The sequence below is a fragment of the Sciurus vulgaris genome (assembly GCF_902686455.1).
Source record: "Sciurus vulgaris genome assembly, chromosome: 5".
NCBI lineage: Eukaryota > Metazoa > Chordata > Mammalia > Rodentia > Sciuridae > Sciurus > Sciurus vulgaris.
Genome location: NC_136465.1, coordinates 77,796,115 through 77,820,345, shown reverse-complemented (window position 1 = coordinate 77,820,345; position 24,231 = coordinate 77,796,115). Strand labels below are relative to the sequence as shown.

Below are 24,231 nucleotides of genomic sequence, written 5' to 3'. Positions count from 1 at the left end.
AGATTTTGTAATGGGAAAATTATTTGTTTAATTTCAACATGTGTAACTCTCAAGATGAAAATTTCTCAATTTAAAAATATAAAAAATGTTTTCCACAACTATTTCAAAAAATGAACACATCTATTATACAAAGAACTAAAATTGGATACAAGGAAGCTCTGATTGTGATGTAGCCACTCATTTTTTGCCAAGGTTTATTTTGACCAGCCTGGATGCCCAAGCAATTGCTCTTTTTGTTTATCACTGCTCCGTGGTACCTCTCTCAAAAACATATTTAGTAAAGATTCTTCTTTAACCTTAATGTTTTATTTCACTTCAGCATTTCCCTCTTGAAACTTGAACACGGGATTTATAAATAAGGGACAGAATTTGAAAAGAATAAGAATTGACATTTTTTTTAACAACTTTATTTTATTTTGCTCCCAGGAATTGAACCCAGGCACACTTTATTGCTAAACTGCATCTTAGCCCTTTTTTTTTGTTGTTGTTCTTTTTTTTTTTTTTTTTTTGCATAATTTTATTTTATTTTATTTTTTTTTCTCTGTACATGGCGTAAAGGCATACCATTTATGTAATCATAAATTTACATAGAGTAATGTTGTTTGATTCACTCTGTTATTTTTTCCCTTCCCCCCACCCCTCCCGCCCCTCTTTACCCTTTATACAGTAGTTCCTTCCTCCATACTTGCCCCCCTCCCTAACCCTAACTCTAACCCTAACACTAACCCTTCCCTCCCCCCCATTATGTGTCATCCTCCACTTATTAGTGATATCATTCGTCCTTTGGCTTTTTGAGATTGGCTTATCTCACTTAGCATGATATTCTCCAATTTCATCCATTTGCCTGCAAATGCCATAATTTTATCATTCTTTATGGCTGAGTAATATTCCATTGTATATATATACCACAGTTTCTTTATCCACTCATCAATTGAAGGGCATCTAGGTTGGTTCCACAGTCTGGCTATTGTGAATTGAGCAGCTATGAACATTGATGTGGCTGTATCTCTGTAGTATGCAGATTTTAAGTCGCTTGGGTATAGGCCAAGGAGTGGGATAGCTGGGTCAAATGGAGGGTCCATTCCAAGTTTTCTAAGGAATCTCCACACTGCTTTCCAGAGTGAATGCACTAATTTGCAGCCCACCAGCAGTGTATGAGTGTACCTTTCTCCCCACATCCTCGCCAACACCTGTTGTTGCTTGTATTCTTGATAATCGCCATTCTAATTGGGGTGAGATGGAATCTTAGGGTGGTTTTGATTTGCATTTCTCTTATTACTAGAGATGTTGAACATTTTTCCATATGTTTGTTGATTGCTTGTAGATCTTCTTCTGTGAAGTGTCTATTCATTTCCTTAGCCCATTTGTTGACTGGATTATTTGAATTCTTGGAGTAGAGTTTTTTGAGTTCTTTATAGATTCTGGAGATTAGTGCTCTATCTGAAGTATGATTGGCAAAGATATTCTCCCACTCTGTAGGCTCTTTCTTCACATTGCTGATAGATTCCTTTGCTGAGAGAAAGCTTTTTAGTTTGAATCTATCCCAGTGGTTGATTCTAGCTTTTATTTCTTGTGCTATGGGAGTCCTGTTAAGGAAGTCTGGTCCTAGACCAACAAGGTGAAGATTTGGACCTACTTTTTCTTCTATAATCTGCAGGGTCTCTGGTCTGATTCCGAGGTCCTTAATCCATTTTGAGTTTAGTTTCGTGCATGGTGAGAGATATGGGTTTAGTTTCATTCTGTTGCATATGGATTTCCAATTCTCCCAGCACCATTTGTTGAAGAGGCTATCTTTTCTCCATTGCATATTTTTGGCCCCTTTGTCTACTATGAGAAAATTGTATTTATTTGGGTTTGTGTCCGTGTCCTCTATTCTGTACCATTGATCTACCTTTCTATTTTGGTACCAATACCATGCCGTTTTTGTTACTATTGCTTTGTAGTAGAGTTGAAGATCTGGTATTGCAATGCCCCCTGTTTCACTCTTCCTGCTAAGGATTGCTTTAGCTATTCTGGTTTTCTTATTCTTCCAGATGAATTTCATAATTGCTTGCTCTATTTCTGTAAGGTACGTCATTGGGATTTTAATTGGAATTGCATTGAATTTGTATAGCACTTTAGGTAGTATGGCCATTTTGAAAATATTAATTCTTCCTATCCAAGAACATGGAAGATCTTTCCATCTTCTAAGGTGTTCTTTAATTTCTTTCTTTAGTGTTGTATAGTTCTCATTGTAGAGGTCTTTCACCTCTTTTGTGAGATTGATTCCCAAGTATTTTATTTTTTTCGAGGCTATTGTGAATGGGGTAGTTTTCCTAATTTCTCTTTCTGAAGATTCATCACTTATGTATAAAAATGCGTTGGATTTATGGGCATTGATCTTGTAACCTGCTACTTTACTGAAATCACTTATGAGTTCTAAGAGTTTTCTGGTGGAATTTCCAGGTTCCTCTAAATATATAATCATGTCATCAGCGAACAGGGATAGTTTGAGTTCTTCTTTTCCAATTCGTATCCCTTTAATTTCTTTGGTTTGTCTAATTGCTCTGGCCAGAGTCTCAAGAACGATGTTGAATAGAAGTGGTGAAAGAGGGCATCCCTGCCTTGTTCCAGTTTTTAGGGGGAATGCTTTCAGTTTTTCAACATTTAGAATGATATTAGCCATGGGCTTAGCATAAATGGCCTTTACAATGTTAAGGAATGTTCCCACTATCCCTACTTTTTCTAGTGTTTTGAGCATGAAGGGGTGCTGTATTTTATCAAATGCTTTTTCTGCATCTATTGAAATAATCATGTGATTCTTGACTTTAAGTCTATTAATATGGTGAATTACGTTTATTGATTTCCTGATGTTGAACCAACCTTGCATTCCTGGGATGAAACCCACTTGATCATGGTGCACTATCTTTTTAATATGTTTTTGTATGCGATTTGCTAAAATTTTGTTGAGAATTTTTGCGTCGATGTTCATTAAGGATATTGGTCTGAAATTTTCTTTCCTTGATGAGTCTCTGTCTGGTTTAGGTATCAGTGTGATATTGGCTTCATAGAATGAGTTTGGGAGGGTTCCCTCCTCTTCTATTTTATGGAATACTTTGAGAAGTATTGGAATGAGCTCTTCTTTAAAGGTTTTGTAGAACTCGGCTTAGAACCCATCTGGTCCCAGACTTTTCTTTGTTGGAAGGCTTTTGATGACTTCTTCTATTTCAGTACTTGAAATTGGTCTATTTAAATTGTTTATGTCCTCCTCGTTCAGTTTAGGCAATTCATATGTCTCTAGAAACCTGTTGATGCCTTCGAAATTTTCTATTTTGTTGGAGTATAGATTTTCAAAATAGCTTCTAATTATGTTTTGTATTTCAATCCTGTCTGTTGTGATATTTCCTTGTTCATTCCGAATTTTAGTGATTTGGGTTTTCTCTCGTCTTCTCTTTGTTAGTGTGGCTAAAGGTTTATCAATTTTGTTTATTTTTTCGAAGAACCAACTATTTATTTTGTCAATTTTTTGTATTGTTTCTTTTGTTTCAATTTCATTGATTTCAGCTCTGAGTTTAACTATTTCCTGTCTTCTACTACTTTTGGTGCTGTTCTGTTCTTCTTTTTCTAGGGCTTTGAGCTGTAGTGTTAGGTTGTTTATTTGTTGAGTTTTACTTCTTTTATTAAATGCGCTCCATGAAATAAATTTCCCTCTAAGTACTGCTTTCATAGTGTCCCAGAGATTTTGATATGATGTTTCTTTGTTCTCATTTACCTCTAAGAATTTTTTAATTTCCTTCCTAATATCTTCTGTTATCCATTCATCATATAATAGCATATTGTTTAATCTCCAGATGTTGGAATAGTTTCTGTGTTTTACTCTTTCATTTATTTCTAACTTCAATCCATTATGATCTGATAGAATACATGCTAGTGTCTCTATCTTCTTGTATTTGCTAACATTAGCTTTGTGGCATAATATATGGTCTATTTTAGAGAAGGATCCATGTGCTGCTGAGAAGAAAGTGTATTCACTCTTGGTTGGATGGTATATTCTATAAATGTCCGTTAAGTCTAAATTATTGATTGTGTTATTGAGATCTATGGTTTCTTTGTTCAATTTTTGTCTGGAAGATCTGTCCAGTGGTGAGAGAGGCGTGTTAAAATCACCTAGTATTATTGTGTTGTGGTCTATTTGGTTTCTGAAATTGAGAAGGATTTGTTTGACATACATAGATGAGCCACTGTTTGGGGCATAGATGTTTATGATTGTTATATCTTGCTGATTTATGCTTCCCTTAAGCAGTATGAAATGGCCTTCTTTATCCCTTCTGACTAACTTTGGCTTGAAGTCCACATTATCGGAAATGAGGATGGATACTCCAGCTTTTTTGCTGAGTCCATGTGCATGGTATGTTTTTCCCCATCCTTTCACCTTTAGTCTATGGGTATCTTTTTCTATGAGGTGAGTCTCTTGCAGACAACATATTGTTGGATCTTTCTTTTTAATCCAATCTGCCAGTCTATGTCTTTTGATTGATGAATTCAGGCCATTAACATTCAGGGTTATTATAGAGAAATGATTTGGTTTCCCGGTCATTTGGTTCATTTTAAAAATTTTGTTTATTTATTTGTTTGACACAACTTGTTTCCTCCTTTATTTGACAATTCCTTTAGGATAATTCCTCCCTTTGCTGATTTGCTTCTTTGTGTTTCATCTCTTCCTCATGGAATATTTTGTTGAGAATGTTCTGTAATGCTGGCTTTCTTTTTGTAAATTCTTTTAGCTTTTGTTTATCATGGAAGGATTTTATTTCATCGTCAAATTTGAAGGTAAGTTTTGCTGGGTATAAGATTCTTGGTTGGCATCCATTTTCTTTCAGGGCTTGAAAAATGTTGTTCCAGGACCTTGTAGCTTTTAGGGTCTGGATTGAAAAATCTGCTGATATGCGTATTGGTTTCCCCCTGAATGTAATTTGGTTCTTTTCTCTCACAGCCTTTAAAATTCTGTCTTTATTTTGTATGATAGGTATTTTCATTATAATGTGCCTTGGTGTGGGTCTGTTGTAATTTTGTGTATTTGGAGTCCTATAAGCCTCTTGAACTTGATTTTCCATTTCATTCTTCAGATTTGGGAAATTTTCTGATATTATTTCATTGAATAAATTGTTCATTCCTTTGGCTTGTTTCTCTAGACCTTCCTCAATCCCAATAATTCTTAAATTTGGCCTTTTCATGATATCCCATAGTTCTTGTAGATTCTGTTCATGATTTCTTACCATCTTCTCTGTTTGTTCAACTTTGTTTTCAAGGTTAAATATTTTGTCTTCAATGTCTGAGGTTCTGTCTTCCAGGTGTTCTATCCTATTGGATATGCTTTCTATGGAGTTCTTAATTTGGTTTATTGTTTCCTTCATGTCAAGGATTTCTGTTTGGTTTTTTTTCAATATCTCTAACTCTTTATTGAAATGATCTTTTGCTTCCTGTATTTGCTCTTTTAACTGTCGATTGGTGCGATCATTCAATGCTTGCATTTGCTCTTTCATCTCATCGTTTGCTTCTCTGATCATTTTAATTATGTACATTCTGAACTCCTTTTCTGTCATTTCTTCTGCCATGCTGTCATTGGGTTTTATTGATGTAACATCTAGATTTGTTTGCAGCATTTTCTTTCCTTGTTTTCTCATATTGTTCAGGTATCAGTGGACCGCTGAGATATTGCAGATTTCCTCTATTGACTTACAATGTCCCTGAAGATTTCTATATATATCCCCCCTTAGCCTTCAGTAGGCTGAAGTCATGGAGGAAGTTGATAATGCGGTGCTCCACAAGGAAGCTGCCTCTCTAGGAGTGGTGGACTTCAGGTGGGGTATAATCCCTGCTAGTGGGCAGAGGTGCCTCCACTTGTTAACCAATGGTCATCCAAAGGGGACCTAGGCTGTGGGCTGAGGCAAGGCCTGTTTGGGCCTGAGTCTCTGGTTTTACCGTCCTTGTGGGGAAACCTCACCCAGCTGGGAAGACTCACCCGGTGGGGAGGTCTCGCTGGTCAGTTCCCTCCTAGAGGTTCCCGTCAATTTACAGCTACCGCCTGGGCTGGGCTGCCTTCCTCTGCAAAGTTCCCAGGGGCCCGGCCCTACCTCCTGGGCCTGGGAGCCTCACCCTTCGCAGATGAATCTCCTTAGGCTGCCCCTCCTCAGAGAATTTGCCCACAGGCCTGGAACATTCGCTCCGCCCTAAGCCTGTCTCTGTGCGGCTCTTCCACCCAGAAGCCTCCTAGATCCTGGGACCCTGCTCTGCACCTAATCGCATGGATGTGTGGCCCCTCCTCTGAGCAGCCACCTGTGGCCCCGAACAATCGCTCTGAGTCCCAGAGACCCACCACAGGCCTCTTCCTCCAGACAGCCGCCCAGTATTCTGGTGCGGTCACTAGGAGTCCAAGAAACTCACTGTGTGCCTCCTCCTCCCACCAACCACCCGTAGCCCGGGGCAATCAATCACTCCGAGTCGAAGTGACCCTCCCCGTTCCTCCTCCTTCTCCAGATAACCCCCCGGGTGTTCAGGAGCAGTCCCTCTGAGTGGCTCTGAATCCACGTGACCTGCTGCTCGGGTCCTCTGGGCAACTGCCCGGAGCTCTGGTGCGGCCACTCAAGACCAAGCGTCCCACCACGCTTCTCCTCCAGGCAGCCCCCCTGTGTTCAGGAGCTGTCACTTTAAGACCAAACAACTCACCACTCGCCTTCTCCTCTGAGCAGCCGCCTGGAGCGCTAATGCAGTCACTGCGAGTCCAAACGACCCGCCGCGCTCCTCCTCCTCCTACTCCTCTGGGCAGGCCCCGGGGTTCAGAAGTGGTCTGAGTCCAAACAGCTCGCCACGCAGCCCCTTCTCTGGCAACCGCCTGTAGCTCTGGTGTAGTCACCCGAATCCAAGTGGCCACCCTCCTCTTCCTCCTCCTCGTCCGCAGGGCAGGCCCCGGGGTTCAGAAGCGTCGTTCTGAGTCCAAACAGCTCACCGCGCGGCTTCTCCTCTGGCAACCGCCTGCAGCTCTGGTGCAGTCACTCCGAATCCAAGTGGTCACGCTCCTCCTCCTCCTCCTCAGGGCAGGCCCCGGTGTCCTGAGTCCACACAGCTCTCCTCGCCACTCCTCCCCTGGGCAGCCGCCAGAGCCCCAGTGGTTGCTCCGAGTCCCAGCGCTGTGCCTAGCGGCCTCCTTTATGGCGCTCCCAGCTGTCCGAGTTCACTGCTCCAGCGGGCGGACGGGCGTCTCGCCGGCAGTTCTACTTCACAAAGTTTCCTACGTTCCGGGACCACCGTCCCATCCGGGATGCCTCCCCAGGGGGTGAGAGTCACCCGGCTGCTTTGAGTTGGTCCCAAGCATCTCAATATCTCCTCTTTTGAATCCTGAGTCCTGGAGCAACATGAAATGCAGCCACCCTCTAGGCCGCCATCTTGAAAACCTGTTGTTGTTCTTTTTTTTTTTTTTTTTTTTCTTTTTTTGCAGTGGTGGGGATCAAACCCAGGAGGGCTTTGTGTTTGCAACGCAAGCACTCTACCGACTGAGCTATCTCCCCAGCCAAGATCTGATATTTTAATAGATTTATAAAAATATGAGCAAATTATTCATGAAAAGAAATATAAATAATAATTCAATATATGAGATTTTGTTCAACTGAACCATAAACCAAATAAACTAAAATCATTTCTACAATGAAAGTGCATTATGATTTTCTCTCTTTCAGGTGGCCATAGAAATGATAGGTAGTGTTTTTACATGTTCTAAAAGGCCATTACATAGTTTGTAGTCATGAATATTGTTTTAGAAATAATTTGGTAATAGTTAAAATGCTAACATTATTTAAGTAAGAAGAAAGTAACTACTTATTTATATTTTAAAATATTTAAGTATCCAACAGTAGAATTAACTATGGAAAATTCAAATGATAGAATATGATATAGCCAATAAAATTATAGCTATAGTAATAGAAAACTTAGAGCAATTTTTTTTTCATTTCTTAATGGTAAGTAATGAAATTAGAGACAGAAATCCTATGGCGAAACTTCTCCACATGCCAGAAAGATGACCTGTAGCCAAACAGGAGCAGAAACTCACCAACAATTAAATAAATTTGCTTTTTTTTCCTTTGGAGTAATAAAGAATCTACTCCTTGAGGAACCACAGGTCTTCTCAGAAAGGGATGGTTTAAAAAAGCCTACCAAACTTGGCCGTATAGAAAGTGATTTGGGAGAGGATTCAAGAAAGTGAAGCTTGGTGTTGTATTGGGTTCTGTCTGGAAGCAAGGGTAATTCTATGACAGGAATAAAGGAAGATTCCTTAACAAAGCTTATCTCAAAATAGGTAAAATAAAGTAAGGTTAAAGCTGTTATCTGAAAGAAGCAGCATCAGTCATACTAGTAGGATATAAGGGACATGAATAGGGAAGAACTTGGTATTTTTGTGGGTTTTATGATTTTGTTTTGTTGTGTTTTGAGATTATCATGAGACAGTCTTAAGTTTTATTTTGCTGTTTTGTTCTGATGGGACAGGGTATTGGTTTCATTTTATCACTGTCACAAAATTACCTGAGATACTGTTCTCTGATTTTTTTTTATTTATTTATTTTTTATTTTAATTAAAAATCATAAATTTACATAGGACAATGTTGTTTGATTAATTCTGTTATTTTTTTTCCCTTCCTCCCTCACCTCCCACCTCTCTTTTCCCTCTATTCATTCCTTTCTTCCTCCATTCTTACCACCCTCCTTATCCCTAACCCTAAACCTAACCCTAACCCTAACACTAACCCCTCCTACCCACCCCATATGTCCTCATCCGCTTATCAGTGACATCATTCGTCCTTTATTTTTTTGAGATTGGCTTATCTCACTTAGCATGATATCCTCCAATTTCATCCATTTGCCTGCAAATGCCATAATTTTGTCATTCCTCATGGCGGAGTAATATTCCATTGTATATATATGCCACAGTTTCTTTATCCATTCATCAACTGAAGGGCATCTGGGTTGGTTCCACAATCTGGCTATAGTGAAATGAGCAGCTATGAACATTGATGTGGCTGTATCTCTGTAGTATGCTGATTTTAAGTCCTTTGGGTATAGGCCAAGGAGTGGGATAGCTGGGTCAAATGGTGGTTCCATTCCACGTTTTCTAAGGAATCTCCACACTGCTTTCCAGAGTGGCTGCACTAATTTGCAAGCCAACCAGCAATGTATGAGTGTACCTTTTTCCCCACATCCTCACCAGCACCTATTGTTGCTTGTGTTCTTGATAATCGCCATTCTAATTGGGGTGAGATGAAATCTTAGGGTAGTTTTGATTTGCATTTCTCTTATTACTAGAGATGTTGAACATTTTTTCATATATCTGTTGATTGCTTGTACATCTTCTTCTGTGAAGTGTCTGTTCATTTCTTTAGCCCATTTGTTGATTGGATTATTTGTATTCTTGGTGTAGAGTTTTTTGAGTTCTTTATAGATTCTGGAAATTAGCGCTCTATCTGAAGTATGAGTGGCAAAGATATTCTCCCACTCTGTAGGCTCTCTCTTCACATTACTGATAGTTTCCTTTGCTGAGAGAAAGCTTTTTAGTTTGAATCTCTCCCAGCTGAGATTCTTGCTTTTATTTCTTGGGCTACAGGAGTCCTGTTAAGGAAGTCTGCTCCTAAGCCAACAAGTTGAAGGTTTGGACCTACTTTTTCTTCTATAATCTGCAGGGTCTCTGGTCTGATTCCGAGGTCCTTGATCCATTGTGAGTTGAGTTTTGTGTGGGGTGAGAGATAAAGGTTTAATTTCATTCTGTTGCATATGGATTTCCAGTTTTCCCAGCACCATTTGTTGAAGAGGCTATCTTTTCTCCATTGATATTTTTGGCACCTTTGTCTAGTATTAGAAAATTGTTTTTATTTGGGTTTGAGTCCGTGTCCTCTATTCTGTACCATTGATCTACCTGTCTATTTTGGTACCAATACCATGCCATTTTTGTTACTATTGCTTTGTAGTAGAGTTGAAGATCTGGTATTGCAATACCCCCTGTTTCACTCTTCCTGCTAAGGATTGCTTTAGCTATTCTGGGTTTCTTATTCTTCCAGATGAATTTCATAATTGCTTGCTCTATTTCTGTGAGTTACGTCATTGGGATTTTAATTGGAATTGCATTGAATCTGTATAGCACTTTTGGTAGAATGGCCATTTTGACAATATTAATTCTTCCTATCCATGAACATGGGAGATCTTTCCATCTTCTAAGGTTTTCTTTAATTTCTTTCTTTAGTGTTCTGTAGTTCTCATTGTAGAGATCTTTCACCTCTTTTGTGAGATTGATTCCCAAGTATTTTATTTTTATTTTTTTTCGAGGCTATTGTGAATGGGTTAGTTTTCCTAATTTCTCTTTCTGAAGATTCATCACTTCCGTATAAAAATGCATTGGATTTATGAACATTGATCTTGTAACCTGCTACTTTACTGAATTCACTTATGAGTTCTAAAAGTTTTCTGGTGGAATTTTCAGGTTCTTCTAAATATATAATCATGTCATCAGTGAACAGGGATAGTTTGAGTTCCTCTTTTCCAATTCGTATCCCTTTAATTTCTTTGGTTTGTCTAATTACTCTGGCTAGAGTCTCAAAAACGATGTTGAATAGAAGTGGTGAAAGAGGGCATCCCTGCCTTGTTCCAGTTTTTAGGGGGAATGCTTTCAGTTTTTCACCATTTAGAATGATATTGGCCATGGGCTTAGCATAGATGGCTTTCACAATGTTAAGGAATGATCCCACTACCCCAATTTTTTCTAGTGTTTTGAACATGAAGGGATGCTGTATTTTATCGAATGCTTTTTCTGCATCTATTGAAATAATCATGTGATTCTTAACTTTTAGTCTGTTGATATGGTGAATGACATTAATTGATTTCCGGATGTTGAACCAACCTTGCATCCCTGGGATAAAACCCACTTGATCGTGGTGCACTATCTTTTTAATATGTTTTTGTATGCGATTTGATAAAACTTTGTTGAGAATTTTTGCGTTGATGTTCATTAAGGATATTGGTCTGAAATTTTCTTTCCTTGATGAGTCTCTGTCTGGTTTAGGTATCAGTGTGATATTGGCTTCATAGAATGAGTTTGGGAGGGTTCCCTCTTCTTCTATTTTATGGAATACTTTGAGAAGTATTGGAATGAGCTCTTCTTTAAAGGTTTTGTAGAACTCAGCTGAGAACCCATCTGGTCCCGGACTTTTCTTTGTTGGTAGGCTTTTGATGACCTCTTCTATTTCATTGCTTGAAATTGATTTATTTAAGTTGTGTATGTCCTCCTGGTTCCGTTTAGGTAATTCATATGTCTCTAGAAACTTGTTGATGTCTTCGAGGTTTTCTGTTTTGTTGGAGTATAGGTTTTCAAAATAGCTTCTAATTATGTTTTGTATTTCACTCGTGTCTGTTGTGATATTTCCTTGTTCATTCCAAATTTTAGTAATTTGAGTTTTCTCCCTCTTTCTCTTTGTTAGCGTGGCTAAGGGTTTATCAATTTTGTTTATGTTTTCAAAGAACCAACTATTTATTTTGTTAATTTTTCCGATTGTTTCTTTTGTTTCAATTTCATTGATTTCGGCTCTGATTTTAACTATTTCCTGTCTTCTACTACTTTTGATGTTGGTCTGCTCTTCTTTTTCTAGGGCTTTGAGCTGTAATGTTAAGTCGTTTATTTGTTGACTTCTACTTCTTTTGTTGAATTCGCCCCATGAAATAAATCTTCCTCTCAGTACTGCTTTCATAGTGTTCCAGAGATTTTTATATGATGTGTCTTTGTTCTCATTTACTTCTAAGAATTTTTTAATTTCCCTCCTGATGTCTTCTGTTATCCATTCATCGTATAATAGTGTATTATTTAATCTCCAAGTATTGGAGAAGTTTCTGTTTTTTATTCTGTCATTTATTTCTAATTTCAGTCCATTATGATCTGATAGAGTACAAGGTAGTATCTCTATCTTCTTGTATTTGCTAACAGTAGCTTTGTGGCATAAAACATGGTCTATTTTAGAGAAGGATCCATGTGCTGCTGAGAAGAAAGTGTATTCCTTCTTTGTTGGATGGTATATTCTATGTAAGTCGGTTAAGTCTAAATTGTTGATTGTGTTACTGAGATCTATGGTTTCTTTATTCAATTTTTGTTTGGACGATCTATCCAGTGGTGAGAGAGGTGTGTTAAAATCACCTAGTATTATTGTGTTGTGGTCTATTTGATTTCTGGAATTGAGAAGGATTTGTTTGACGTACATGGATGAGCCAATGTTGGGGGCATAGATATTTATGATTGTTATGTCTTGCTGATTTATGCTTCCCTTAAGCAGTATGTAATGTCCTTCTTTATCCCTTCTGACTAGTTTTGGCTTGAAGTCCACATTATCTGAAATGAGGATGGATACTCCAGCTTTTTTGCTGTGTCCGTGTGCATGGTATGTTTTTTTCCCATCCTTTCACCTTTAGTCTATGGGAATCTCTTTCTATGAGATGGGTCTCTTGCAGGCAGCATATTATTGGATTTTTCTTTTTATCCAATCTGCCAGTCTATGTCTTGTGATTGATGAGTTCAGGCCATTAACATTCACAGTTATTATTGTGATATGATTTGTATTCCTAATTATTGGACTCATTTTTGTTTTTTGACATGATTTGGTTTCTCCTTTATTTGGCTATTCCTTTAGGCTAGTTCCTCCCATTGCTGATTTACATCGTTGTTTTTCATCTCTTCCTCATGGAATATTTTGCTGAGAATGTTCTGTAATGCTGGCTTTCTTTTTGTAAATTCCTTTAGCTTTTGTTTATCATGGAAGGATCTTATCTCATCGTCAAACCTGAAAGTAAGTTTTGCTGGTTTTATAATTCTTGGTTGGCATCCATTTTCTTTCAGGGCTTGGTAAATGTTGTTCCAGGCCCTTCTAGCTTTTAGGGTCTGGATTGAAAAATCTGCTGATATTCTTATTGGTTTCCCCCTGAATGTAATCTGATTCTTTTCCTTTGCGGCCTTTAAAATTCTGTCTTTATTTTGAATGTTAGGTATTTTCATAATAGTGTGCCTTGGTGTAGGTCTGTTATAATTTTGTATATTTGGAGTCATATAAGCCTCTTGTACTTGGTTTTCCATTTCATTCTTCAGATTTGGAGAATTTTCTGATATTATTTCATTGAATAAATTGCTCATTCCTTTGGATTGTTTCTCTAAGCCTTCCTCAATCCCAATAATTCTTAAATTTGGCCTCTTCATGATATCCCATAATTCTTGTAGATTCTGTTCATGATTTCTTACCATCTTCTCTGTTTGGTCAACCTTGTTTTCAAGATTAAATATTTTGTCTTCAATATCTGAGGTTCTGTCTTCCAGGTGATCTATCCTATTGGTTATGCTTTCTATGGCATTTTTAACTTGGTTTATTTTTTCCTTCATTTCAAGGATTTCTGTTTGGTTTTTTTTCAGTATCTCTAACTCTTTATTGAAATGCTCTTTTGCTTCCCTTATTTGCTCTTTTAACTGTTGATTGGTGCGTTCATTTAATGCCTGCATTTGTTCTTTCATCTCCTCGTTTGCTTCCCTGATTGCTTTAATTATGTACATTCTGAACTCCCTTTCGGACATTTCTTCTGCTGTGCTGTCATTGGGTTTTATTGATATAGTATCTAGGTTTGTTTCAGACATTTTCTTCCCTTTTTTTTCTCATATTGGTCAGATGTCAGTGGGACTCTGTGATATTGTAGATTTCCTCTATTGGCTTATAGTGTCCTTGCAGATTTCCAGTGTATCACCCACCAGCCTTCAGTAGCCAGAAGTCTTGGATTAATTTGATAATGCAGTGCTTCCCAAGAACGCTGCCCCTAGCCCGCTACTGGTTCCAGGGAGAGAGACCTGGAGAGGTCTCTTGCTGCCCAGCCCTGATCCCAGAGGTTGGTTGTAGGTCGGAGGTCTCCACTGGCTTGGGGACTTGTGACTGGCTTTGTGTAAACAGACTCTCACTGGGCGGTTTGCCCCGAGAAGCTAGCCTAGAGAGGTGCTTCCCGCTGGAGGGGGCTGGGCTGCTTGGGGAAGCCCCTGGCACCCTGTGCTGGTCACTGAAGCAAACTGCGGGTGGGCTGGAGCTGGCAGCTGGGCGGGCCGGAGCTGGCCGGGGTGGGCTGGAGCTGGCCACGCTGCTTCTGTGCAGAAGGGCTCTCACTGGGGGCCTGCTCTGCAAGGCTGGAGGATCTGTCCCTGTGGGAGGAGCCCACCGCCATACTGCACAGAGCTGCCTGGGGGAGACTCTATCTTCCCTGTCCTACTCTAATAAGCCACTCGAATCCGGGTCTGCCGCCCAGCTGAGCTTCGCTGGGTGGGGGAGACTCACCCCGTGGTTCTATTTTAGTCCGAGTCTCTCAATGCCTCCCCTTCTTGAATCCTGGGTTCTGAGGCAACTGGAGATGCAGTCACCCTCTAGTCTGCCATCTTGGATTGCCCCGTGGAAAAAGCCTGCAGCTGGAGGGGGACAAGGCTGCCTGGAGAGGTCTCTGGCTGCCCAGCCCTGGTCCCAGAAGCTGCTTGCGTGTCAGAGGTCTCCGCTGGCTTGGGGACCCGTGGCTGGCTCTGCATTGGGAGGCTCTCACTGGGCGGTCTGCCCCGGGAAGCTAGCCTAGAGAGGCGCTTCCCGCCGGAGGGGGCTGGGCTGCTTGGGGAAGTCCCTGGTGCCCTGTGCTGGTCTCTGAAGCAACCTGCGGGCGGGCCAGAGTGGCCACGCTGCTCTCTGATATTCTTTATGTTCAACAGGAAACACTCAGGACATAACCATTAATGCCATATCTACTCCTAGCAACATCAGATCTAGCTATTAGTGCTGAGTTAATTTCCAGAGATCCAGGGTGGTTTGTTTCTCCTCCTCCTCCTCCTCCTCTTCTTCCTTCTCCTCCTCTTCCTCCTCCTCCTTCTCCTTCTTCCATATTGATGAAGGCTTTCTCTGACTGAACTGAATATCCAAAATAAGAAAGTGACCCTCTAATTTGAAGATACAGAAGTTTTCTGTGCCAGGGAATCAACTTAAGCCCCTTAAAATAAACAGAAGATCAAGTATGTCTAGGAATGCAACTATATTGATTTACACTGATGTACCATCACCAAAAACAAAAGCACACATCTTCCTCCACTTTGATTCTTTTCCTGTGTTCAATCAGAGGAAGAAATAGATGAGACAAACTGACTAAAAATCCCTCAACTTCTTTGTACAGAGAAACTTATCAATGAGGATAATAAAATAGTTTCTTGGTCAAGATTCCTTCTGCCCTAGAAAATACTGCTTTACCATGTGATGGATTTTATATTCATTCTTACTTTATCACTAGACTATTATCTTTTTTTGTTTTAGATTTCCTCAACTACACATTAGCTTTAGCACAATATTTTTCATGAAAAAAAGTTCAGGTTTGCTTAGAACTATATTCTGATCATGTGATTGCAGGAGATTTTTTTTCAAACTACTAGTTATAATTTTTGCTTATGTTCACAATATTGACAGCACAGTCCAACTCTCAAGGAACAATCTTATTTTTCATTTTAATCTTAAAGTCATTAGGCTAATCAAAAATTAAAATAAACTATTAATTTGTTTTACCTGGGTAATTAATAACTACAAAATAGGTATTTGACTGTCAAGAAATAATATTGATATTCATGTTTTAATAGAATTTTATCCTTGCTTTTTCTAGTTTTCAGATCTTCCTTGATGTTTTTGTATTAATTTAATAATGAAAATGTTGCATAATTAAGCATTTAACATTTGTTATTAAATTATCTTTAATCATCATTATGTGTACTGTGTTTCTTAAATTCAAACTAATTTTCAGTTTCTCTCCCAACAAAATAGTCAAAGTTAGTATCCCAAAGCTGAGGATTTTATCAGCAGGTTACTTTCTAAAAATAAATAAATAAATAAAACTTTATTTATTACGTCTAACAATTTCAACATATCTGTTTTTCCTCTCTCATCTATAGAAATTCAAGATTGTCTTTGAACAAAGAAGATCTACCAAGGATCTGTAAACTACAGAGAGCTCATTCATGCTGATTTAACAGTTTCAAGCCTTACCCATTGAAAAATCTTACCTCAACCAAAAGTGTAAGTCTACTACATAGTTTCTGATGGGCTGTTGGCCCTGTTGGACATAGCTGGCATTGTCCTTTTCAGATGATTCCTGGTGCATACTTTCTGCAGTCTTAGCTGTGGATGCTAAAAACCTAGGCTTTTTGATGTACTTAAAATTATTCCTTCACAACTAAGAGACACAAAACTAGATTTATGGTTTGAATAATGTGTCAGAAAAAAAAGAAAGAGAAAAGAATAATGAACACATTAAGATATCCTCTGTTTAGAATATGCTTTAATTCTTTTACCACTTAGTAATAAGGGGATCTGGAAGCCCTCAGAAATCTGTTTGTGTCCACTTGACATGTTTCAACTGAAATTCTCATTTGTGAGTTTTTAGGGTGAGGTGTGTATTTCCTTTATTAAAACTCCATTTTTCTTGTGAAATAGCAATATGAGGTGAGCTTCTATATATTTTTTATTAGTCCTCTGATTCTGGTTTTAATTATTCTTACACTAGAAGCATTCTGTGATCATATCAATTAATGAAAAGAACAACAAAAAATGTAGTTAGCAAAAATCTAGCAGTCATTCATGGTTAAAACTCTTAGCAATCTTAGAGTGGTAATTGCTTTAACTCGATAAAGATCATCTACAATAAAACTCCAGATAACTTCTGTTTAGGCAGCTTCCTGTTACTGTGACAAAATACTTGAGATAATCAACTTAAAAGGACCAAAGTTTCATTTCACTCACAGTTTCAAAGTTTTCAGTCTGTGATCATTTGGCTCTGTTGCTTTGGGCATCTGGTGGCAGAGTACATCACGGAAAAAGCATGTGGCACAAAGAGGCCTGTTCATACGACACTTGTTATATGATCAGGGAAAACTGAAGGAAAGGTTTACAGGATCTCTGTATGCTAATTATCTCAAAATAAAATGTTTCTAAAAGTAAAATATTAAAAGATTTTTTTATAATTAAAAAAGCACCTAAAAGGGAGATATTAGACAATTCTAACACTTAAGAAGTAAAAATGTCAATTTTCACTTCAAACAATTATCCAGCAGTTTGTGACTCCCTGTATAGAAACCTGCTACTCTCCAAGTCCTATTGGGAGGTTGTCTTGTACATATTAAAAAAACTTTATATCTCTATTTTAGGGTCTATGACACAGATTTTGCAATACAGAATTATAGTTCTTTACCTAGTCTTATATGTAACATTTATAGATATCAAAATCCCTAACATGGATTTTAAGTCAAGTATTCATTTGATCACTCATTATCATGTACCATTAGTCAAATATTTTCATAGTCACTGAAAATGTATCTGTTTTAAAAAAGTATAGTTTCTGTTTCTATTTTAGAAATATACATTAAACTGTAGAGATATAATATATATCTACATACAAAAATAAACTGTGCTTTTTTAATATATATTTTAATAGCATAAAAAAAGTAAAACAGTTAAAACAGATTTAGTGATTACAGAGCAAGGGAAAGAAAGGTGGCCAGAAAATGTTTTTGGTAAGAAGTCCTTAGAGTAGAGATCTAAAGAAAACAAAGAAACACACAGTGCTGATACCTGAGGAGAGAGTTTTCCAAGCAGAAGAATCAGCGATTATAAAGAGCTGGAACAGGAGAACCCTTGGCTAAAGAACAGTGTGATTGGACCATGGGCAGCAAGGAGAACTGCAGGGAGACAGAAGTCTGAAGAGGTATGTGGGGGCCTGATCATACAATAACTTAACAACCAAGGTGAGACCTTCAGATTTCACTGAGTGAGACAGAGAGACATTGAAGGGTTGCCATCAGAATTACATCCTCAGACTTGCTTTTATGAATTCATTCTAAATAATGTGTGCAAAATAGAGTGTGTGGGCAAGGAGGCAGAAGGTCTGTCAATCGCATATCAAGCGAGGGATGGAAACAACAAAATTGGTTGCTGACATTTTTTAAGGCAGATATATCTTGAAGGTAGAGGATATCTGAATATATTTTGGGCTTATTTTGATGGATACGTCATAGGAGAGAAAAGGTAACTAGTAAAATGTATTTGATAATTAATGAGAAGACAAAGAACTACATGGAGTGAAGGATTAGGTTTTTAACTTGAGTCATAGTAAATGCAAAGCAGCCATTATGTATTATTACAGGACTGTGAGGAATCTAGCCAAATACATTAGGCTGGAGTGTAGGCAATGGACTAGGACTGGAAAATATAAATGTGACTGTCATCAACTCATAGAAGAGACCAAATAAGCCAAGCTCAAGGGCTAAGGTGCTACATACTTTAGAGACCAGAACACATGCTAAGCAAGCGTTCCACTGTGGAGCTACAACCCCAGCCTAGAATTGTTTTCCTTAACAATCCTGCCCTTAAGGTATGTCTGTAACCATGTTACAAAAATTTTGGTTTTTATTTTAATAAAGTGATAGAATGAAAGTATTATGTAGGGTCAGATGCTAATATTAAAAAAATTATTTTGCAAAACATTGGTTCTCTTTGTCCTTTATAATATCTAGGTTTGTGATATTTGCCAGAACTCTCAGCTGGTGTTCATTGCGTACCTACACAATCATTTTAGTTTGTCATTTTACTAGAATCAAAACCAGAATTTCTGAAACGCCAAATAGTTTTCCAATTTTTTTCAGATGGATAAAAAATAACCCTTATTCTTTTCTACATATCAACTGTGAAATTATTATATAGTAATTTTCACAGAAAGTTCTTTAAGTCTTCTCAACATAGAATTTATCTAAAGGAAAGTCAAATATAGAAAATATTAGTTTGAGATTCTCCTTATGCAATTCAAGTTCTAAAGTCATAAAAATCAAATATTACATGTTAATAATATTTTAAAGAACTCTGATGTTTCCATAGACTCTAATTTGGTAATAAATAAAATATGAAATAAATTTTCCACACTAAATAATTCATCATTGAAAACAGAGTTAAACTAAACCTATTATTTTACATCTCTGGTTTTCCAGATCCCTATTTCACCATAAAATAATCTTTAACATACTTATAAACACTTGTACTTAAGGAATGGGAATGAGGTAGCAAACATCGGATGTATGCTCACTTAGCTATTAATGTACCTTCCAAATATAATCTTTCTTTATCCTTTTGTTGAAGTCACCGTTGTAGAACATGCAAGGTGATTAATAAAGCAGCAAATGAAATCAACAAAAGGTGGTTATTTCTCATTTAAGGAAAAGAATGTGAATTATACCTTGTCATGAAGTTCTAAAGCAGGATAACTATTTTTTTATTAAAATATTTTTCATTTTTACAGACACATTTTGATTCATTGTACACAAATGGGGTACAACTTTTCATTTCTATTGTTATACACAATGTATATTCACACCATTCATCTAATCATGAATGAATGTCTGTTTCATTCTACTGTTTTTCCATCCCCATCCCCACCCCTTTTTCCTCTACACCATCCAAAGTTCCTTCATTCTTCTCTTCCCCCCGCCACCCCCCATCATTATATATTGTAATGCACTTATCAGAGAAAATATTCAGCCTTTGGTTTTTTGGGCTCGGTCTATTTCACTTAGCATGATATTTTCCAACTTCATCCATTTACATGCAAATGCCATAATTTTATCTTTCTTTATGGCTGAGTAATATTCCATTGTGTATATATACCACAGTTTCTTTATCCATTTGTCAATTGAAGGGCATCTAAGTTTCCTTGATCTGGCTATTGTTAATTGAGCTGCTATGAACATTGATGTGGCTGCATCACTGTAGTATGCTGATTTTAAGTCCTTTGGGTATAGGCCAAGGAGTGGGATAGCTGGGTCAAATGGTGGTTCCATTCCAAGTTTTCTGAGGAATCTCCATACTGCTTTACAAAGTGGTTGCACCAATTTGCAACTCCACCAGCAATGTATGAATGAGCCTTTTCCCCCACATCCATGCCAACACTTATTATTTTTGTGTTTTTGATAATAGCCATTCTAGTTGGAGTTAGATGAAATCTTAGGGTGGTTCTAATTTGCATTTCTCTAATTACCAGGGATGATGAACACTTTTTCATATATTTGTTGATCACTTGTATATCTTCTTCTGTGAAGTATCTGCCCATTTCCTTAGCCCATTTATTGATTGGGTTCTTTTATTTTGGGTGTAAAGTTTTTTAAGTTCTTTATAAACTTTGGATATGAGTGCTCTGTCTGAAGTGTGTGTGGAAAAGATTTTCTCCCACTTTGTAGGCTCTCTTTTCACATTATTAATGTTTCCTGTGCTGAGAAAAAACCTTTTAGTTTGAATCTATCCCATATATTGATTCTTGCTTTTATTTCTTGCACCATGGGGGTCTTGTTAAGGAAGTCTGGTCCTAAGCCAACATGATGGAGATTTGAGCCTACTTTTTCTTCTCTTTGGTGAAGGGTCTCAGGTCTAATTCCTAGATCCTCGATCCATTTTGAGTTAAGTTTTGCACAGGGTAAGAGATAGGGGTTTAGTTTCATTTTACTGCATATGGATTTCCAGTTTTCCCAGCACCATTTGTTGAAGAGTCTATCTTTTCTCCATTGTAAGTTTTTGGCACCTTTGTCTAGTATGAGGTTACTATACTTATGTGGGTCTGTCTCTGTGTCTTCTATCCTGTACCATTGATCTACCTGTCTATTTTGGTGCCGGTACCAAGCCGTTTTTGTTGCTATTGCTCTGTAGAGAGTTTAAGGTCTGGTATAGTGATACCTCCTGCATCACTCTTCTGGGAACAAGACAGGGATGCCCTCTTTCACCACTTCTATTCACCATCGTACTTGAAATACTAGCCAGAGCAATTAGACAGATCAAAGAAATTAAAGGAATACAAATAGGAAAAGAGGAACTCAATCTGTCACTATTTGCTGATGTCATGATTCTTTATTTAAAGGATCTAAAAAACTCCTCCAGAAAACTTCTAAGACCTCATCAATGAATTCAGCAAAATAGCAGGTTATAAAATCAACACACATAAATCTAAAGCATTTTTATACATAAGCAATGAAACATTTGAAAGGGAAATGAGGAAAACAACTCCATTCTCAATAGCCTCAAAAAATAAAATATTTGGGAATCAATCTAACCAAAGAGGTAAAAGATCTCTACAATGAACACTACAAAACAGTGAAGAAAGAAATTGAGGAAGACCTTAGAAGATGGAAAGATCTCTCATGTTCTTGGATAGGCAGAATTAATATTATCAAAATGGCCATACTTCCAAAGGTGCTATACAGATTTAACACATTCCAATTAAAATCCCTATGACATTTCTCATAGAAATAGAAAAAGCAATCATGAAATTAATCTGGAAAAACAAAAGACCCAAAATAGGATAACTATTAATTACAGATAGTGATAATTACTCCTTAGGCATTAAAAGACGTAGCACCAATTCTTATATCTTAATATTGTGTGTATGTGTGTGTGTGTTTGTGTGTGTAGTTGGTTAGGGAAGTGGAGAGCCAATGTTTAATAGCCGCCCTGTGCATCAAAGGATATTAATCTTGATCATCAGTTCAGAGATACTATATTTCAAGGAAAAGTAACTTTATTAAATTTGGCAGCAACCTTTCCAGAGTGGACTGCTGGCAGAAAACCATCACATCTGTTCTGGGCTGGACCTTGGGTATGTAAAAGAAGTTTGGATAAATGGTGGTCAAGCAGCAGGATGCAGTGGTTGCTATTACTGTTCATTATAAGAGGAGCTATTTTCCTGAGTTTTGGGATGTCTCTTAGTTTATTGACAGAACTACTCTGCCCTTCCTCTGTACTGACAGGAGGGTTGGCAGTCACTGGGTGACTCACAAGGAGCACCACAGGCTTGTTTAACTGCAAGACTGTGACCTTTCCCCTACAATAAAGGAGAAGAAGCAGAACTCAGGTACACTAATGAGGAACTGAAAATTTTCAGTGTCCAGATTTAGCACAGCTGAGAAGAGGCCATTTTCAGTTATTGGAGGAGTGGAAATGTCTATGAATTTCTGACAGATGTCATCACTGGTTTTTTTAAAATGAGATTGTGGACCAAAGTTAATTATTCCACATAAAAGAGACAGAGATTTCTTTGGAGGAAGCAGCATGATAACCTTTTACCTCTGTAGATGTTCAGAGACGGGTTCGCTGAGGGTGAGGACGAACGATGCCTACCCTACCTAGCCTTACCCAGCGCGCTTACTCAGGCATCAAAGATCGAGCTCTGAAGGCACTGATCTAATTTCATTTAGGGCTGCACAGGACATATATAGGCACATTATCCAATCAGGTTAACATGCTTGCTAAAGTATAACAGAGTTGGCCTATAGGTGAACTATACGTTGAGGGTCCAGGTAGTGTAAACAAACCAAGCATGCCTAAGCAATTCTGCCCAGCAACAGGTCTGAGACAGAGGACTGGGGAATGGCAAGCTCCAGCACACGGCATGAGGCAGGGCAGCGCGGGCAAGCTCACATCACAGCTTTCTGTGATGCATGTTACAACGAGGCCTCCCCTCAGTTGAAACTCAGCCTCAACAGCTGCAAAGATCTTCATTCCATGGTGATTCTTTACATTATCCCAGTTTCTCTGTTCAGACTGTTTGGCTTACTTAGACCATGGTGTCAGCGACTGCTGTCAGATAAGCTTGAGGAACGTTCCCTACATACCTCCACACAGTATTTCACAGGATTAGGAGCAGTGTTGACTCTCTTGGTGGATGCAGATAGTTCTTAAATTTGGGGGATTTTTTGTTTTGTTTTGTTTTGTTTTTGTCAGAAGGAGGAGGTTTCAAATCTTCAAGTTTTAGCTCTGAGGTATTGGTTGTATCTACAAATTTGGCACAGATAGAGTTGTACCAGTGTCTCTAATCCATCTGGAGTAGATTCCAGAAGATCAGCCACTGCATGGTCTAATAATGTAACTCTCCATTGCTCTGTGCCCCTGATGCTTCATTCCCATAGTGAGATTTTTTTGTTTAAAGTGAGTAATTCCAGTTCTCAGTATACACTATCTTGTAATTTCAGTTGAGGGTTTTTGCTTAGATTTGTAATCATCTGTAAATTGGATTTTTTTTTTTTTATCTAAGAAGCAATTGGATTTTTATCAATCCAGTTGTCTAGCCTTTGAGGCGCAAGTAGTCTAAGGTGACTGGTGACCTCCTTTCCCACGGGACACTGAGGTAGTCCTTCTTCACTGAAGGACAAACTCTGACTCCTGGGTGATTTCAGCCCTTGGATGAGCATGAGAGCAAAACAAAACTGTAGATGATAGCTACAGTTATTTATTTGGCTCATTTTATAGAAGACAAAAATGTCATACAAAGAAGTTGAATAGCATCCCAGGGTCAAAGAGAGCCAAGGATTCCCACCAGGCAGCCTGTGCCCTGCACCATCATCCTCAGGCCTGTGCACTGGATGCTCTTGGCAAACTCACTTCCTTTCTCAGCAAAGTCAGAAGAGGCCTTCCAGGCTTGAGAAGTTGAGCTTTATATAACCAACCAACCCCATGACCCTTCCACAGTTTAAAGTCTGTCATTTAGGCACCCACTTCAAGTAAACCTCTGGGGCCTATGGTTTGCAGGCGTCTTGCCAGATATGACTGAAGAGAATTGGATCCCTGCTTCCGTGAACTCTGAGAGGTGGGGAGAAGCTCTCTGCTAGCCCTCTGGTGTCCTTTGTATAAATGAGAAAAAGCACCCCTGGTGCCTGTGTGCATGTTGTGAGGTACTTTTGGCAAATAGGGCACCATCCTATGTTGAATTACAGAAGGCGATCCTTCTCCTGGGTGGAGTGAGCACCACCTCAATCCACCCAAGAGGCAGAACCTTACGTTTTCTTAAAAATAGTTTTCTACTATTATAGGATAGATTTTTTTTTTTAGTTGACGAGATTTATTGCATCCTCCCTGTTTCTCTGTCTCCTTTGTTCTACCACTATCTTCCTTCTCCCCTTCTCTCCCTCTCTCCTCCCCGCTCCTCCTAGCTTATCAGCCAATTATAGCAAAGCTTTCTCTCATGCAGGAGAGCATGCAGAGGAATGCCAGCATAACACTATATAAATCACGAGCTGTCCACGCTCGGCATGATACTAGATAGCCAATCCTTGAGCCTGGCGTTAACATGTCATAAGTCTCCAAGGAACTAGTAAGCAAGCAGCCT

General features: G+C 38.5%; 1 long non-coding RNA gene across 1 annotated transcript; it reads right to left on the bottom strand.

The window, feature by feature from the left end:
- Window positions 1-18,121: 18,121 nt before the first annotated feature.
- Window positions 18,122-23,952, bottom strand: LOC306662941. Its single transcript, XR_013764314.1, has 3 exons — window positions 22,742-23,952; window positions 21,423-22,193; window positions 18,122-19,337 (listed from the first exon to the last, which is right to left on the bottom strand). It is a non-coding gene; the product is annotated as an uncharacterized lncRNA (long non-coding RNA).
- Between the last annotated feature and the right edge of the window lie 279 nt (window positions 23,953-24,231).